The following is a 14,986-nucleotide window of genomic DNA, read 5'->3' on the forward strand; positions in this document are numbered from 1 at the left end:
ATGCTTCCTGTGACCTGTCCTGTCAGGCCAGATGATGCAGTGGCTGTTTTGCATTATGGATTATAAATTTATTTTTCTTATAGGTGAAAACCCAATTAATTGGACCAAATGATCTTCAATTATCTGACCTGGTGTGAGGTAAGCATGAATCCTGTGACTGTGATCCTTAAAAGGAACCATTTCCTCGACCTATTACATCATCCATTATATTGAGCAACTCTTGCAGCTTGGCCTTGGCTTGGAGCACAGATGTGATTTATTCCAGCAGGATAACAATTTTGTAGCTCCTTATTATGAAGGTGATCATATTTTACTCACTGTTGAAATGAGGTCCATATGATTATTGTATAATGTGAGTAAATTACATGTGATTCTACCATTAGTTTAGGCTTGGCGACACCAATTTCCCCATTTGTAATGGCCCGGAAGTAAGATAGCACTAACCTTCAGCGCCTTCTCTTTGCCAGTTGTCACTTGCAACACTCCTCTTCCTGGTTTGTCTTCTCTTCTCCTACAGCAATGGGAAAAATAGACTGAATGGCCTGTGTTCAGTTGATAAATACAATACATTTAATGAGAGTGGCAAATGGATCAATGGGAATATGAGTAAATAATTATAAAGCAAGGGATATATAAAGAATGATTGATTTCGTTTGAGTTGCAGGAGGAGGGAAGTCATGCACAGAGTATGGTGCAAACAAATGTGCAGTGATTCATGACCTGTTTAGAACGTCAAATCACTCCTACAATAAAGCCAATAGTATGGCAAAATGGTCCTGCTACAGTAGATAAAATGTGGTGCTGGAAAAGGCACAGCAGGTCAGGCAGCATCTGAGGAGCAAGAGAGTCAGCGTTTCAGGCACAACCTTTCTTCAGAACTGGGGAGGTGGAAGGGGGCTGAAAAATAAATAGAGGGAGGTGGGGTGGGGCTAGGGGAAAGGTAGGTGGGATGGCAACAGGTGGGCAAAGATTGGAGATGATGGTGATAGGTGGGCAGGAAGATAAACAGGTAGGTCAAGTTAAGAGGGTGGAGCTGAGTCAGAGGGTTGGATTTGGAATGGGGCAAGGAGAGGGGAGATTTGGAAAATGGTGAATTCAATATTCGTGCCGTGGCATTGTAGGCTTCTGCGGGGCATTTGAGATGCTCCCCTCCAATCTATAGGTGGCCTTAATGGTCCTGCTGCTGATCCCCTGAGGAGTCTCTGTTAGAATGGAGGAAAGTTACTTTTGCCAATTGCTGAGGAAGATACCCTCTGTTTACTCATTGCACCCAGCCATATATGAAAGGAAGCATTCTGAAACCAGGGTGCTGTCTCACAGCATTCTGGATCCATTGTGAAATTGATGATTCTGTGCCAAACCTCTCCTCTGCTCTAAATACCATCTTTGGACTGACCCTTCAAATGCTGGAGTTAAGCTCTAATCATGTGGATTCACACCACAGTTGATGTTGTGTAACTGTACCTGCATCCACCACTTACTCATAGAGTCATAGAAATGTACAGCATGGAAACAGACCCTTCGGTCCAACCTGTTCATGCTGACCAGATATCCCAATCCCAATCCCACCTGCCAGCACCCAGCCCATATCCCTCCAAACCCTTCCTATTCATATACCCATCCAAATGCATCTTAAATGTTGCAATTGTACCAGCCTCCACCACATCCTCTGGCTGCTCATTCCATACACGCATGAAAAAGTTGTCCCTGAGGTCTCTTTTATATCTTTCCCCTCTCACCCTAAACCCATGCCCTCTAGTTCTGGACTTCCTGACCCCAGGGAAAAGACTTTGCCTATTTATCCTATCCATGCCCTTCATAATTTTGTAAACCTCTATAAGGTCTGCCCTCAGCCTCCGACGCTGTAGAGACACCAGCCCCAACCTGTTCAACCACTCCCTGTAGCTCAGATCCTCCAACCCTGGCAACATACTTGTAAATCGTTTCTGAACCCTTTCAAGTTTCACAACATCTTTCTGATAGGAAGGAGACCAGAATTGCATGCAATATTCCAACAGTGGCCTAACCAATGTCCTGTACAGCCACAACATGATCTCCCAATTCCTGTACTCAATACTCTGATCTATAAAGGAAAGCATACCAAATGCCTTCTTCACTATCCTATCCAACTGCGACTCCACTTTCAAGGAGCTATGAACCTGCACTCCAAGGTCTCTCTGTTCAGCAACACTCCCTAGGACCTTACCATTAAGTGTATAAGTCCTGTTAAGATTTGCTTTCCCAAAATGCAGCACCTCGCATTTATCTGAATTAAACTCCATCTGCCACTTCTCAGCCCATTGGCCCATCTGGTCAAGATCCTGTTGTTATCTGAAGTAACCCTCTTCACTGTCCACTACACCTCCAATTTTGGTGTCATCTGCAAACTTACTAACTGTACCTCTTATGCTCGCATCCAAATCATTTAGGTAAATGACAAAAAGTAGAGGGCCCAGCACCAATCCTTGTGGCACTCCACTGGTCACAGGCCTCCAGTCTGAAAAACAACCCTCCACCACCACCCTCTGTCTTCTACCTTTGAGCCAGTTCTGTATCCAAATGACTAGTTCTCTTTGTATTCCTTGAGATCTAACCTTGCTAATCAGTCTCCCATGGGGAACCTTATCGAACGCCTTCCTGAAGTCCATATAGATCACATCTACTGCTCTGCCCTCATCAATCTTCTTTGTTACTTCATCAAAAAACTCAATCAAGTTTGTGAGACATGATTTCCCATGCACAAAGCCATGTTGACTATTCCTAATCAGTCCTTGCCTTTCCAAATACATGTACATCCTGTCCCTCAGGATTCCCTCCAACAACTTGCCCACCACCGAGGTCAGGCTCACTGGTCTATAGTTCCCTGGCTTGTCCTTACCATCCTTCTTAAACAGTGGCACCGCATTTGTCTTCCGGCACCTCACCTGTGACTATCGATGATACAAATTTCGCAGCAAGAGGCCCAGCAATCAGTTCTCTAGCTTCCCACAGAGTTCTCGGGTACACCTGATCAGGTCCTGGGGATTTATCAACCTTTAACTGTTTCAAGACATCCAGCACTTCCTCCTCTGTAATCTGGACATTTTGCAAGATGTCACAATCTATTTCCCTACAATCGATATCTTCCATATTCTTTTCCACAGAAAATACTGATGCAAAATATTCATTTAGTATCTCCCCCATTTTCTGTGGCTCCACACAAAGGCCGCCTTGCTGATCCTTGAGGGGCCCTATTCTCTCCCTAGTTATTCTTTTGTCCTTAATATATTTGTAAAACCCCTTTGGATTCTCCTTAATTCTATTTGCCAAAGCTATCTCATGTCCTCATTTTGCCCTCCTGATTTCCCTCTTAAGTATACTTCTACTTTCTTTATACTCTTTGAAGGATTCACTCGATCTATCCTGACTGTACCTGACATATGTTTCCTTCTTTTTCTTAACCAAACCCTCAATTTCTTTAGTCATCCAGCATTCCCTATACCTGCCAGCCTTCCCTTTCACCCTGACAGGAATATACTTTCTCTGGATTCTTGTTATCTCATTTCTGAAGGCTTCCCATTTTCCAGCCGTCCCTTTACCTGCGAACATCTGCCTCCAATCAGCTTTTGAAAGTTCTTGCCTAATACTGTCAAAATTGGCCTTTCTCCAATCTAGAACTTCAACTTTTAGATCTGGTCTATCTTTTTCCATCACTATTTTAAAACGAATAGAATTATGGTCACTGGCCCCAAAGTGCTCCCCCACTGAAACCTCAGTCACCTGCCCTGCCTTATTTCCCAAGAGTAGGTCAAGTTTTGCACCTTCTGTAGTAGGTACATTCACATACTGAAAATTGTCTTGTACACACTTAAGAAATTCCTCTCCATCTAAACCTTTAACACTATAGCAGTCCCAGCTGATGTTTGGAAAGTTAAAATCCTCTACCATAACCACCCTATTATTCTTACAGACAGCTGACATCTCCTTACAAGTTTGTTTCTCAATTTCCCTTTGACTATTGAGAAGTCTATAATACAATCCCAATAAGGTGATCATCCCTTTCTTATTTCTCAGTTCCATCCAAATAACTTCCCTGGATGTATTTCCGGGAATATCCTCCCTCAGCATAGCTGTAATGCTATACCTTATCAAAAATGCCACTCGCCCTCCTCTTTTGCCTCCCTTTCTATCCTTCCTGTAGCATTTCTATCCTGGAACATTAAGCTGCCAGTCCTGCCATCCCTGAGCCATGTCTCTGTAATTGCTATGATAACCCAGTCCCATGTTCCTAACCATGCCCTGAGTTCACCTGCCTTCCCTGTTAGGCCTCTTGTATTGAAATAAATGCAGTTTAATTTATTAGTCCTACCTTGTCCCTGCCTGCCCTGACTGTTTGAATCACTTCTGTTCTCAACTGTACCAGTCTCAGATCGATCTTTTTCCTCACTATCTCCCTGGGTCGTCCCCCCCCCCCACCCCAACCTCACTAGTTTAAATCCTCCCAAGCAATTCTAGCAAATTTCCCTGCCAGTATATTAGTCCCCTTCCAATTTAGGTGCAATCCGTTCTTCTTGTACAGGTCACTTCTATCCCAAAAGGGATTCCAATGATCCAAAAATGTGAATCCTTCTCCCATACACCAGCCCCTCAGCCATGCATTCATCTGCTCTATCCTCCTATTCCTGCCCTCACTAGCTCGTAGCACTGGGAGTAATCCAGATATTACTACCCTTGAGGACCTCCTTTTTAAAATTCTACATAACTGTCTGTAATCTCCCTTCAGAGTCTCAACCTTTTCCCTTCCAATGTCGTTGGTTCCAATGTGGACAATGACCTCCTGCTAGCCCCTCCCCACCGTGAGAACATTCTGCACCCTCTCTGAGACATCCTTGATCCTGGCACCAGGAAAACAACACACCATTCTGCTTTTTCTCTGCTGGCCACAGAAACGTCTGTCTGTACCTCTGACTACAGAATCTCCTAACACAATGATCTCTTGGAAGCCAACGTACCCCTCATTGCATTAGAGCCAGTCTCAATACCAGAAACCTGGCTGTTTGTGCTACGTTCCCCTGAGAATCCATCACCCCCTACATTTTTCAAAACAGCATACCTGTTTGAAATGGGTATACCCACAAAAGACTTCTGCTCTAGCTGCCTACCTCTCTTACCCTTCCTGGAGTTAACCCATCTATGTGACTGTATCTGAGACTTTCCCCCCTTCCTATAACTGCCATCCATCACATACAGTAGCTGTTGCAAATTCATCATCGCTTCTCTCTGTCTCTCCAACCGATCCACTCGATCTGATAATGTTTGCATCCAACAGCAGTTATGGCAGATATAATCCGCAGTAACCCTTAAACTCTCTTTAAACTCCCACATCTGACAAGAAGTACATCTCACGGCAAAGGCCATTTTTGCTCCTTCACAATCTACAGACCCAGAAAATAACACCATCTTATTCCTCTACAAACACTGCCCCAGGTTAAATTAATAGCTATGGCTTATATTTTAAGTTTAATCAAGAGACTTATCTCCAAAAACATATAATCAAGAAAGAATCCACTGCACTCACTACTGCAGCCTTTCTATTGGACAGACTTAAAACAACGATTAACTTATCTGATTCTGTGCTGTGAACTTCGCCCAACAGTTCCTCCAAGATTAGTTGCGAATTTTACTGTTAGTTAATTTTCCCAGATGCACTCCGATGTCCAGCGATACACGAATTCAAACAGCAAAGGCGGTAACTGTGTAGGTTCTCTGTCTCTGTCTCCTGCACTGTCCTCACCATGTGTTTTCTTTGTCTGCCCTTCTCCCTTTTAAACTGCTGTTATTTTGACTTTTTTTTCCCAAAGATCGAAAACAATGCAACAGCATATAAAACAGTAATTGCTGCTCCTGGAATTCGAGGAAATCACCTCCAATCACCTATGAACCACTCTCTATGAAAAAACGTTACCCCTCATGTTCTTTTTAAATCTTTCTCCAAGTCACCTTAAAAATATGCCCCCTAGTTTTGAACTCACCCACCTTAGGAAAAAGACATTTGCTATTCACTTTATCTATGTCCCTTATGAGTTTGTAAACTTCTATAAGGTCACCCCTCAGTTTCCTACACTCCAGTGAAAAAGAATCCCAGCTTATCCAGCCTATTTTTAAAAGTCAAACCATCAATTCTGGTCACATATTGATAAATCTTTTCTGAATTCTCTCCAGATTAATAATAGTAATAATAAGGTGACCAGAACTGCACACAGTACTCGAGAACAGGCCTCATCAATGTCCTGTACAAACTTAACATGATATCCCAACTCCAATACTCAAAAGTCTGAGCAATGAAGGCAAGCCTGCTAAATGCCTTCTTAACTATCCTGTTTATCTGTGATGCAAATTTCAAACAATTATGTTCCTAAGCCCCGAAGTCTCTCTTCTACAATGCTATCCAGGGCCATACCGTTAATTGTATAAGCCCTGCCCTTGTTTGTTTTACCAAAATGCAATACCTTGCATTTATCCAAATTAAACTCCATTTGCCACTCCTCAGCCCATTGACCCAATTGATCAAGATCTCTTTGTAATCTTAGATAATGTTCCTCACTGTCTATTTAAATGTCCTGAAGAAGGGCTTATGCCCGAAACATCGATTCTCCTGCTGCTTTGATGCTGCCTGACCTGCTGCGCTTTTCCAGCAACACATTTTTAAGCTCTGATCTCCAGCATTTGCAGTCCTCACTTTCTCCAACTGTCTATTTAACACCAATTTTGGTGTCATCAACAAACTTATTGCAATGCCTCCTATATGCTCAAAGTGGATCCAGCGATCCATGCAGAACACCTCTGGTAAGAGGCCTCCAGTCCAAAAAACAACCCTCCACCACCACCTTCCGTCTCCTACTATAAAGCCAATTTTGTATCCAAGTAGCAAGCTAGCCCTGATCCCATGTGATTTCCTAATTAGACAACTATGTGAAACCGTATAAAGGCTTTATTAAAGTGCACATAAAAGTTTTCCATTCTGCCCTCATCAATCTTCTTGATTAATACTTAGTCCGATATCAAGGAGGCATACAATGCTGCACAATAATCAGACTGCTCAAAATGAGATTCCAATGCCTAGACTACTCACTGAATAAATACAACCTCTCTCTTGGGAGAGGAAGAGATGCAGGAGCAAGAGGCCTCCTCAGAGGAGGAAAGGGAAGGCAATGATTGAATATGAACCAGAAGGTTGCTCACAGAAAGGAAGAAGCCAGGGTAAAAGTTAAATAAGGCAGATAAGTTGTAACGACTCTTTGTTAACTGATTACAGGTTGACAGAGCTACTGATAAACATGTTTATGTTTATGTTACCGTTTTTTTGTTAACAGCTGATGGATTCCTGCTACTTCCCCTTTAATACAAAGGTCATTGAGTGAAAATGATTTCATTATGCACTATTGTTTCAAACAAGGTATGTCTTTAACTTCAATGTGCTGGCATGGCAAACGCTGAAGTGTCAAACTGTATAGACAAACCTAGACTTTGCGCTAATTATGCACAATTGTACATACCTGATGAATGTAAAATGAAATACTTTGAAAATGTCTGTCTTTTTCAGCAATACTCAAAATAGTATTTCACAACTCCACAGCTTTAGCTTTGGCAGGAACATTCATCCAACTAAGCAAGAAGTGGAGAGGCAGAGGATGAACAGAACCAGTTACCACATGAGGAAGCAAAGGTCTTTTTACAGGTAATCAGCTTGAACTTGTAATTCAGTATAGATTCAAGATTCTATCCTTCCTATCTTGACACAAACCATTACCTCTCACCAACATCATTACCACATAGGAGATGGAGAATGTAAAAGAATAGTGGACCTTACATAAGGAGTTAACAATTGCTTGCACCAGCTCCTGTTGAGTTCCATTTTTGTAACCCCAAAGCATCAGTGACACTTCATCAGGATGTGAAGACAAGATTGCAGATGCAGAAAATGTTCATGAGAATGTTTCCAGGGCTAAGAAACTTCATTTATGTGTATAAATTGGAGTGGCTGAGGCTTTTCTCCTTGGACAGGAGAAGAATAAGAGTAGATTTGAGCTAGGTTTTCAAAATAATGACAGGTTTCATAGGAAGAAAATGTTTCTTTTGGCAGAGCTATCATGAACCAAAGGACACCAATATAATGCAATCAGCGAAAGAAGCAATAGTGAGATGAGGACTTTTATGAGGGAGCAAGCAGTTAGGATCTGCAGGCTTTTGAAAGAGAGTTTGTTAATTATCTGAAGCTTAAAAAAAAGGTTGTAGTGAAATGTCAGGGGAGTGACACTATGTACATTGAGAGCTGGCACAGCAACAGTAGACCAAATGGCTTCATTCTGAGGTGTAACTATTCTCTGATTCTTGCACTATAACAGGGCCACCTCTGATAGTAGTCATATGTCTTCTGTTAAAAATTGCCTTTTCCTGCAGCAACATATGAGATTTTCATTATTAACTTGATCAGTGTAAGAACGTCCTAGAGTGATAGTTCAGTCATCACCCTGTAAAATAAGAGAAGTTGTCGTGAAGTTACAATTCTTGTTGTTTCTGTGCATTAGGATCTCCCATGTACTTGTGTGGAGTGCATGTTAATTATAACCAGAGAGTTAGGGCTAACTGGGTTTGACAGTCCTGATTTACATCATGTAATTTGAAGAATATGTATTCTTATGTGATTGGGAACACTAAAAGGGACAGAGACCTCGCTCACTGGGTGGAGAGGAAGCGAGAACACCACATCACCTCCTATTGGAGAAGCCTGTTGTATTAAGTATCAATCAGGTAAGTATTAGACTGTGACTGGCCTTCCCCAGGATCAGATGTGGAAGTCCCATCCAGCAAAGGCCCAATCAGTGGACTTGGCATTGGCAAGAGGGAAAATCAGCTGACAGCCAGCTCCTGCCCTTTCCTTACAATCTGCTGTTGCCCTCACTTAACCAGTGAGCTCCTATCCTGCCCTTATTCGCCTAGGGTACTGGATCCCTCTGTTTGGCAAGCAACTCCATGGGGTTGAGACATACATTGCTGGAGTCCTTCTCTCTGGGGAAGGCCTAGTACTGGCCATTTATGTACTTCATTGACAATACATTCCTCGAAAGAGCTGATGAATAGCTGTCCGGCCAACTAGTACAATCACCTTCACCTCGATTAAATTCTACCCTTTGACAGTGTTTTGCACATCACAGATGCTGCCAGATCTACTGAGTATTTTAACATAGAGTCAGGGTCACAGAGATGTACACCTCAGAAAAAGACCAACTCCTCCATGCAGGATCAGATATTGTAAATTAATCTAGGCCCATTTTAAAGCATTTGCCCATATCCCTATAAACCCTTCTTACTCATATACTCATCCATTTGCCTTTTAAATGTTGTAATTGTACCAGCATCCACCAGTTCTCTGGCAGCTCATTCCATACACATACCACCGTCTGTGTGAAAAAGTTGCCTTTAGGTCCTTTTTAAATCTTTCCCCTCTCACCTTAAATCTGTGCCCTCCAGTTCTGGGCTCCTCTATGCTTGGGAAAAGACTTTGCCTATTTACCTGATCCATGCACTTCAGGATTTTATAACCCCTAAAAGGTCAGTCCTCCAATGCTCCAGGGAGAACTGCCCCAGTCGACTCAGCCTTTCCCCATTCATCAAACACTCCAAACCTGGCAGCATCTTTGTAAATCTTTTCTGAAACTTTCTCGTTTCACAACATCCTTTCTACAGCAGGGAGACCAGAACTGCACGCAGTATTCCAAAAGTGGCCTAACCAATGTCCTGTACAGTTGCAACATGACTTTCCAACTCCTATAATCAATGCACTCAGCAATAAAGAAAAGCATACCAAATGTTTTTTTTCACTATCCTATTTGCCTGCAACTCCACTTTCAAGGAACTATGAACCTGCACTCCAAGGTCTCTTTGTTCAGCAACACTACCCAGGATCTTACCATTAAGTATATACATTCTGCCTTGATTTCCCTTTCCGAAATGCAGCATCTCACATTTATCTAAATTAAACTCCACTGGCCATGTCTTGACCCATTGACCCATTTGATCAAGATCCCATGTAATCTTTGATAGCCTTCTTCTCTGTCCACTACACTCCCAATTTTGGTGTCATCTGCAAACGTACAAACCATTTCACCCATGTTCATGTCCAAATCGTACTAAAAGCAATAGACACAACTCCGATCTTTGTGGTATACCACTGGTCAGAGGCATCCAATCTGAAAAGCAACATTCCACCACCACCCTCTGTCTTCCACCTTTGAGCCAGTTCTGTATCCGAGTGGCTAGTTCTCCCTGTATTCCACATGATCTAACCTTGTTAACCAGTCTACCATGAGGAACCTTGACAAATACATTATTGAAGTCCATACAGATCATGTCCATTGCTCTGCCCTCATTAATCCTTTTTGTTACTTCTTCAAAAGCTCAATTAAGTTATGGAGACACGATTTCTCATGCACAAACCCATGCTGACTATCCTTAATCAGTCCTTGCCTTTTCAAATACATGTAAATCCTGTCCTTCAGGATTCCCTCCAACAATTTAGCCACCACCAACTGAAATCAGGCTCACTGGTCTATAGTTCTCTAGCTTTTCTATACACTTTCTTGAATAGTTAGCTAACCTCCAGTCTTCTGGTACGTCACCTGTGGCTATCAATGATGCAAACATCTCAGCAAGGGGCCCCACAATCACTTCCCTAGTATCTAGTTCTAGGGTACACCTGATCAGGTCCTGGGGATATATCCAGCTTTATGCATTTTATAGTGTCCAGCACCTCCTTCTCTGTGATATGGACATGTTTCAAGATGTTATTATTTATTTCCAACATTCTGTATCTTCCATATCCTTGTCAAAAGTAAATACTGATACAAAGTGCTCATTTAGTATCTCCCCAACTCCTGTGGTTCCACATATGGGTGGTCTTGCTAATCTTTAAGGGCCTGATTCTCCCCCTTGTTACCCCTTTGTCCTCAATGTATTTGGAGCATCCCTTTGGATTCTCCTTAACCCTATTTGCCAAGCGATCTCATGTCCCTGTTTTGCCCTACTGATTTCCCTCTTAAGATTACTCCTACTGCCTTTATACTCTTCTAGGGAATCACTCAATCTCTGCTGTCTATGCCTGACATATGGTTCCTTTCTTTTTCTTGACCAAAACCTCAATTTCTCTAGTGAACCAGCATACCCCACATTCACCAGCCTTGCCCTTCACCCTAACAGAAACATAGTGTTTCTGGATTCTCGTTATTTCATTTATGAAGGCTTCCCATTTTCCAGCCTTCCGTTTACCTGCGAACATCCGCCCCCAATCAAGTTTTGGAAGTTCTTGCCTAATACCATGAAAATTGTTCTTCCTCTGGTTTAGAACTTTAACTTTTACATCGGCTCTATCTTTTTCTATCACTATACTAAAACTAATAGAATCATGGTCACTGGCCCTGAAGTGCTCCCCAACTGACACCTCACTTGCCCTGCCTTATTTCCCAAGAGTAGGTCAAGTTTTGTTCCATATTTAATGGGTATATCCACAGACTGAATGAGAAAATTTTCTCGGACACACTTAACAAATCCCTCTCCATCCAAGCCCTCAACACTATGGCAGTTCCAGCCTATGTTTGGAAAGTTGAAATCTCCTACCACCGTGGGCGGCACGGTCCAAAAATGTGCAGATTAAGTGAATTGGCCATGCTAAATTGCCCATAGTCTTAGGTGAAGGGGTAAATGTAGGAGTATGGGTGGGTTGCGCTTTGGCAGGTCGGTGCGGGCTTATTGGGCTGAAGGGCCTGTTTCCACACTGTAAGTAATCTAATCATAACCACTCTATTATTCTTACAGATAATTGAGATTTCCTTATAAATTTGTTTCTCAATTTGCTGCTGACTGTTGGGGGGGGGGGTCTATTCTACAATCCCAATAAGGTGATCATCCCTTTCTTATTTCTCAGTTTCATCCAAATAACTGTCCTGATCTTATTCTCAGGAATGACCTTCCCATGTACAGCCATTACGTTATCACCAAACACAAATGCCACTCCCCTCCTCTTTTGCCTGCCAACCCCCCCCCCCCCCCCCCCCCCCCCCCCCACACACACACACACACACACACACACTTTTTATTCTTCTATAGCATTTGCATCTTGGAGCATTAATCTGTCAGTCCTGTCCATCCCTGAGCCATGTCTCTGTTATTGCTATGATATCCCAATCCCTTGTTCCCAGCCATGCCCTGGGTTTACATGCCTTACCTCTTGTATTGTAATAAATGCAGTTTCATTTAGAAGCCCTATCTCATTCTCTGCTTTGTTCCTGCCTGCCCTGACTGTTTGACTTGCTCCTTTTCCCATCTGTACCAGTCACTTTCCTCACTATCTCCCTGGATCCCACTCATCTCTGTAATAGTTTAAATCCTCCTGAGCAACTCTAGCAAATCTCCCCACTAGTATATTAGACCCCTTCCAATTCAGGTGAAGTCCATCCTTCTTATACAGGTAACCTCTACCTCAGAAGAGATTCCAATTATCCAAAAATGTGAATCCTTCTCCCATGCACCAGCTCCTCAGCCAGGCATTCAATTGGTCTATCCTCCTATACCTTCCTCACTAGCTCATGGCACTGGTAGTAATCCAGATATTACTATCCTCGAGGACCTCCTTTTTAATTTTCCTGCCTAGCTTCCTATACTCTCCCTGCGGAATCTCATGTTTTCTCTTCCTATCGTCGTATGTTCCAATTTGTACAACAATCTACTGCCAGTCCCTCTCTCCTTTGAGAATATTCTGTACCCTCTCTGAGATAGCCTTGATCCTGGCACCAGGGAGCCAACACCCTATTCTGATGTCTCGCCGTCGGCCAGAGAAACGTCTGACTGTGCCTCTGCCCAGAGAATCTGCTATCACAATCAATCGCTTGGAATCTGACATACCCCTCATTACAGTAGAGCCAGTCTCCATACCAGAAGCCTGCCTGTCAGTGTTACATTCCCCTGAGAATCCATCATCCCCTAGACTTTCCAAAATAGTACATTTGTTTGAGATGGGGATAGCCACAGGAGAAACCTGCATGACCGGCCTCCTTCTCCTACCTTTCCTGGAGGTAACCCATCTACTTGACTGTATCTTCGGTTGATCTGCCTTTCTACAACTGCTATCCACACACCCCCTAGCTCCTGTAAATACCTCATTGCCTCCAACTGCCACTCCAACCGATTGATGTGATCCAATAGGATTTGCAACCAAACGCACTTCCTGCAGACATTCACAACCAAACACATCTTCTGCTTTAATTTCAGGTTTCCAGCATGAAGAGTATTTTGTTTTCTAAATGATTAACTTTACTCGGGCTATGGTGTTTCCATTTTAAGCATTTTCAAAGAGTAAAGAATTAGCAGAGATTTTAAGCATCCATGGAACTTTAAGAACTAAACAAATTGCAGCAATTTCCTGTACCCTCAAGAATGAACCTACTAAGAGGCCTCCACACCCTTATAAATGACAGCCTTGAGGATCTTATGGCACAATGATTGTGTCTAAAGATCTAGGTTGAAGTCCCACCTCGGGATGTGATGGTCATTAAGGACGCATCCAAACAGGTTGATTTAAAGAATACAGCTATTACGTTATACTCTGCGCTCAGGAAAAGCAACTGCTGAAGTGTGATTTTGGCCACTGTGTAATTCCAGTGTACTGCTTTGCATTGTACTCACCAACACAGTTTCCAGGAATATGAGCCTATCTGTGTCTTCCTACCTCTTTCAAAAAGATCAGCTGTAACCCCTTTATTGATAATCAGAACTTTCTGGTCTGGGACTTCCAAATCTGGCATGTCAGTGTTTTATCCCTTAAACTTAAGAACATGAAGGGTTACATCCTTTCTCCCAATGTCATGTCTGTAATAGAAAATGATCTATATAATACTCATTTCCTACATCCAGTTTAACATCCTGTATCTGTATATGTTACATTCATTTTACAACTGAAGCAGCCAAGTACATTCATGTCATTGTTGATATTGTCCCCTAATATTCAGACAGGATCTTGATACTGTCCCCAAATCCTCTGTTGTTTTGTCCCAGGGATAGTGTTCGTCATCTGTGAGACATTGTCCCATACTAGTCTCATTCATAGTTTAGTTTGGAACTCATCTTCATTCAAAAGTATTTTCAATTATATCTATTACAACACTTGTGAACAAGGCCACCCACAATCAATGGTTTCATTTAAAATGATGGAACTGTGAAATTCAATCACCATTGCCACTACACACCTACCTGCCCATGAACTTTTTGTTCTCTTCAAAATTCCAAAACATTGAGAAACTTTGCAAGAATCCCATATAACATAATCAGAATTTGTATGAGTCAGATTATAAAACAAAAACCTTAATTGTAAACAAATAGATTTGTGCAAGCAATTACCAGCAAAAATATTGTTAAATAAAAGTAGAATTTAACATTCACTCACCATAGAACAGTAATGTTGCTCATAAGAACTTACGTAATTTTGTGACTTGCCTGTGAGCTATTATCTAATACAATTGCACACTCCACATCTGGATTAATAAAGTCTGGTAGATTTTTACTGCTAAAGTGGCTCATTAGTTACTTGAGCAGTGTTTAGATATCATTATTGTAGGTGCATGATAATTGGTTGATTTTTGTTCATTACCACTAGCAAATCTTTTCCTATGAAAACTGAACATTTTAATTTTGAGCAACATTCCCACATTTCATTAGTTGGTCATAATTATTATGAAGAGCAAAAACTTTCTCAAGCATTTCATCAAGACAGGAATTTGAACTCCTGCACAATTTAACATATAAACAACAGACTTCTAGTGTGGCATATCCAAAATAGCAACCTAATTCTTCCTGTATTTTCTTGCCTTTTTAAAACAATGTCACAGGTCATTATAGATAACTTCAAAAAGCAGGTATAGAAAGGAAATTAAAATACGGAAAAAAATTCAACAGTAAG

This window comes from Chiloscyllium punctatum, chromosome 22 (assembly GCF_047496795.1).
Source record: "Chiloscyllium punctatum isolate Juve2018m chromosome 22, sChiPun1.3, whole genome shotgun sequence".
In the NCBI taxonomy this organism is placed as follows: Eukaryota; Metazoa; Chordata; class Chondrichthyes; order Orectolobiformes; family Hemiscylliidae; genus Chiloscyllium; species Chiloscyllium punctatum.